The sequence below is a fragment of the Phalacrocorax aristotelis genome, chromosome 1 (genome assembly GCF_949628215.1).
Source record: "Phalacrocorax aristotelis chromosome 1, bGulAri2.1, whole genome shotgun sequence".
NCBI lineage: Eukaryota > Metazoa > Chordata > Aves > Suliformes > Phalacrocoracidae > Phalacrocorax > Phalacrocorax aristotelis.
This window is the reverse complement of record NC_134276.1, coordinates 135736125-135741637: the sequence shown is the minus strand read 5'-3', so window position 1 is coordinate 135741637 and position 5513 is coordinate 135736125.

Genomic DNA, 5513 nt, shown 5'->3' with positions numbered 1-5513 from the left:
GAACCACTTAGCTACCAGCATGTCTCCTCCTGACACCTGCCTACAGATACCTGTCCTGCAGGCCAGGATAGTTTTTTCTTTATTCCAGTGCTTTCTTCCCTAATTATAAACCTTTTACATGGGCTCAGACAACTCCCCTCTTCACTTGCCACTTCTAACATTTAAAAAATCTTTAATGACTTCCTGTAACACCTTGATATGCCTATGTTCATTGTGTCTGCCAACCCATTTTTCTCATAGGCATGTGCAGTCATACGCTACATTCTAGTTATTGGGACCAGCTTAGAGAAAAAGGAGAAAGCTTATTTCAGAAGAGCCGGCCCCGGACTTACAAATTGAATCACAGCGTCCCAGTCTGTTTTGACACATACTTCCTCCATGAAACTCCCCGAGGACAAGAAAGGAAAAAGGCTGATGGCATACTTGGGAGCGGAGAAGGAATTTATTAACTCTATGGACTTTGGTCACCATGAGAGGCAAAAGGAGAGCCCGGTGCCATAGGGAGATGTCACAGCATTCTTCATCTTGGTATAACACTTACATATAATGCACCTTCTACAAAGTGCATGGGTAGAGGATATTCCTGGGTAGAAAAGTGTGTTATTTACTTGATGTCAGAGGTCAGTTACATTCCTGTTACATGTTTCCACTCACACCCCCATGATCCTTCCTACCATTGTATTTTTCATGGTGATATGAAGACTATCACTTTAGAATAGATTACAAAGGCAGTCAATGCTCATGACTTCAGAAATAACCGTGAAATGCAAGGGAAAGGACATTTCCAAGAGAGATGCTGGAGGACACAGGAACATTGTTCTCATGTTCCCTAGGGAGTGCAGTGTGTTCTGCAGCTCTCTGTCACTTTCTCACCTGGACCCCCCTCACTGCTGTACTGAGCTGAGCTGCTCACACCAAGCCTCTGCCTGGGGTTTGATCTGCAGCTCTCCACCTTAGAATGATCAAGGCTCCCCATAGATCTCTGATGGCTACTCTCAGTTCACCCTTGTCTTCCTTGACAAAGTGGGGGGTGGGGTGTGTGTGATGAGGGGTTCTGCCATTCTGAGTTTTTCTTTTGTAGTGCAGGCAGATGCACATGCAGGCAAATGCCTGTGACCTAAGAAAGGATGTGCTGGGTATAGTTCACTTTGTGTGTGGTCTCTGTGTTAAATGTGCAGTCAAATTTCTGAATGTGTGGTTTGTGGTGTGTGTATGTGGCTGAGGAACGGTTTTCTGAGTTGAAATTTAGGTACTGTGTTCTATACTTGTTTGTCACTGTAACGCAAATTACAACTTGCAAAGTCCTTTGCCAATGCAGACATCTTGTTCCTTTTGCCTCCTCACAGAGCCAACAGCTGGCTGGCATCCAATCTTTTTAAAATGGTAAATAAACAAAGATCTGGAAGCAAGCCAGTGTGACCGTCACTACAAAATTCAGCGCTCTAGTGAGCTAATTCCTTACCTTGGTAAGGTCCTTCCAGATATACTTTATATTCCATTAGAATAACACCACCTATTGTGCACTTGCCTTATGTCACTTTAACCCATAAGATACCACAGGAAGCCGTGGCTGGATCAGCAATACAAGGGAGGATCCAGAGAACAGGAATGGAGAGGGCTGACCCCACTTCTGCAGGATAACATGCAGCAGGACGCTGAGCCAGGGCAGTGAGTCGGCAGAGGCTCCACAGCCACCGAGCTAGACCAAGAACAGCCCTAGCAAGCACATCCTTAACTCTGTTCTCAGTACCTTCATTAGAAGTCACATTTGCATGGTAGAACAGCAATATATTTAAGCCTAGTCAGCTACCCAGTTTTTGACACACTCAGGATCTGATCAAAACTTTGTAGATGTCAATCCATCAACGGCAATTTTTCCTTCACTGACTGCTGGTCAGGACCTTCATCTCTTAGCAAAGAAATTTTCTTCTTCAGCAGCAGCTTTTTTTCAAGTTCATGTCTTTCAACTCTACCCTGGAATCAGGTTCCTCCTATCTCACAGATAGCCAGATCGAAAAATTATTTTGCTAATAAGTTTTTCATTATCTTACAACACAAATCCTGATGGAAATCCTTTTAAATCCTTCCATCTGGAATGATCAAAAATTGCTTATAAACTATAATTCCTGGGTACTTAAAGCAAATTGGAAACACATCCTCTGTGTGATAGAACACAGCAGCCCCAAGAGTGAATTCGATCCAACACTTCCCAGGAAAATGCCAAGCTACAGGTTAATTGGGGATGGATTGTTCTTCATTTGCCACGCTGAAGCAGATGTACTGACTATCTACATACTCATTTAACATATTCAGTTGGATTCTTTTGAATATTTTGAAGAATTTTGTTAATTTTATTTTGCCTAAAATTATTAATGAATGTGATCTCAATTCACAGCATTCTCTCATAAATTTTTTTTCCACAGTTCAACATCATGTCTCTCAGGGTGGGCTGGAAGATGCTTGGCAGACAACATGAAGATCAAGGGACAATGACTTCTGAGGCCTTTGTTACTTTCCTACCACAGTAACTTTCTTATATTTTCCATTATAACCTTCCACAGCTTTAATGGTAAAGATATTCTTTACTTCCCTCTTCTGTCATTACTCTGAAGTTTCTGGACACAGGCTGGTGGAGCAGCATTTTGCATCTGACTGCTGTACCCTACAGACATTTAATCTATAAACTGCTTTGATTCCTTCTAGATTAATGGCTTTACAAGGCTATCAATAATTTCCATTAAGGTCAGCATAAGTTGTTTCTTCTTAACAAAAGCCTTCCAAAAAAAACCCTGAACAACTTGCCGGATTTTGTAAAACTGCCTTCAATCCAATATTAAGATGTTACTTGAGAAGTAGCCGTTGACAATATAAAATGCAATGTAAAAGTAATTAAGATCAATCAATCCTCTACATTCTAGATCCAACCATACACTTAGGGCTTCATTCCAAGGCCATTTTTCCACTGACTAAGTGGATCAAGTGCTACATTTTTAAGTTTCTGATTTTCTGACTTTTAAAAATTGCTTTTGTAAAAAAATTTATAATTTTAATTTTTCAATAAGGAAGGTAAGTAGAGAGATTAAATGACCTGCCTGTGGTAGGCAGATGATTGTATTATGAATTTTACGACAATACAGGCACAGGCTGCAGTGAAGATAAGTTCCCAATTAAACCAGGGTGTGTATAAGAGCACACCAGAGGACCATTTCTGATCTGAAGAATTTCTGGTTTAAATTCAGGGTTAAGGCTGTGTAAGTGTCTTACTTGTCTGGATAGACCTGGGAAGACCAGAGTTTTCCATTTTAAAGGAAATTCTGCAGCTTTAAATGTCTTTCTAAAATTGGAAGAAAAAGGAGTATTTCTAGATATCTGTGTTTTATAAAATATATCCACAGAAAAATACTGTTTACTGTAAAAAACCCCACATTTCAACATTATTCTTGTATTACACAAAATGATTTCAGTACATGAAATAATTTTGAAATGCTATATTGAAATGTTAGTTTCTGCAATTGTTGAAACAGAACCTTCCCACTTTATTGAAAGCTGTTACCTCATTTTTTTCCAAAAAATACAATTACAGAAATTGATTTGTATCTGCAAAATGTTCCCACTTCGCTGAACACCACATTTTCTAATTACAAAACCTGTTGGCTCTATTTGCTCTTTGAGCTGGCCTGTTGGATCAGTGTGTCCTCTTACAGACAGGTGAATGCAGCCACCTTGCACATCATCCAGTCTGTAAAATCTTCAGAACTCCTCTTTTTCCCTTAGATTTCTCAGTAAAGCCCAAGGACCCTAAACAGCTACTTTCTAAGTAGAAAATGTTATTCATATTAATAAATCATCGAATACACTCTACCTACCTAATCTAAAACTCTTATGGCATTTTCTTGCCAATTCCCAGCATTCCGGATTTAAAATAATTCCGGTTTAAAATAATGAAATTTTAGAACAATGACGAATTTTGGCTCTTCTGATCTGCCTTTCAGTATCTAAGTACATTTCAAGACCTCATCCACAGCCAGCAGGGAGTAAGCAGGCTCTGCACAAAAAAATGAAAGCACAGATTTTCAGGTTATCGCAGGACACCAGAGGCTAGGAATATAAAACACAGCCCCACAAATAAAGGTGATACTTGTTATCAAAATCACAAAGTATTTGATCTTTAGGAGCCGTGAAACCTCAGTCAGGTTCCAGGTGGATTCAGAAGATGGAGCTGGGTGTCTGGGATGCCCACACAGAGCATGGGAGGGATTAGTCACCGAGTGAGAGAAATTCACAGGACACAGTGAACAACAACCTACACTCACCGGTAGGAAACAGCGAGGTAAGAGGTGGGGTTCAAATCCAACCCCTCCAAGAAGGACAGGCTGCCGACGTGGCACCACAGCAAGACATCCCCTCTCACTCAGGTTCTGCAGGAGCAACCTCCCCTGAAACCAGGAGCATAAAACAGCTCCATAAAATAGCTCCCATGCTCCTATGGCACATGTCCGAGCCTCACACAGGTGTCTCAAGTCCCATCCAACTTGTACAACGAGTAAGTTCCATGGAAAAGAAATTAATGTATGTTCAAGGCAGCTACCCAGAATCAGCAGATACTTGAAACAGTAGCATTAATCTCTTTTTGCCTCTGTTCCCCAACCCCAGAATGGAGATGATAATCCCAGCTGTTTGCACATGATGCTAGAAAAAATACATTCATTAATGCTTGTGATCCATGGGTACATAACGGTAAAAACCCCACAGGATCCCAAAGGAAGAAGGGAATAAATAATTCCACATCTGTTCTAAGGGTTATATAATACACATTAAATAATAGCTTGAGCTGCACATTTGCCGAGAAAAAGGCAGGCTCTTGTGGGAAGAGGAATATGTGATCATCTAATTAAAAAAATGTGTAATTATCTGCCTACACTTAAGGGGGCTGAACTTCAAGCTTACAAGTAACCTCATTCCTAGTATTTCTTAACTTTTCCTTGCTTAACTTTGGAGTTTTATGGTCTTTTGTTGAATGGGTTTCCATTCCCTTCCAAAAGTGAAACAGCAATAAACCTCAGGCTGGGACATAGCACTTTTGTCCCACACAGCCACTCTGACTAACCCAAGTGAGAAGCAGGTCTGGCTCTCCAGGGCTTCAGCTCAGACGCCTTCCACTTGGAGAGCTGGAGCAGCAGCAAAGCACATGGGGTATGAACCAGAGGGGCATGAAACACCCATCTCCAGGTCCTTCTGCTCTCTCTCAGCCACTGTCTTCTCTTGCCTTCTGTCCCACTATTTCATCCCCTTCTGACAAGTGTCTTCACCCTGGATGTTTCAGTGCCTGGTCTTGCATTTGGCGAAGCCCATGGTCCCCAGCCATCCTCTGCCTCCTGCCTTTGTTACAACTTTGGCAGCAGGAGGCACATGGAAGAGCACTGACGGGATAGTCTTTTCTCTCCAAACACTGGTGACTGGTGCCACAGTGACCCAGAAGAACTGCAGTTGCAAGGGTGACCTGCTCGGCTGTC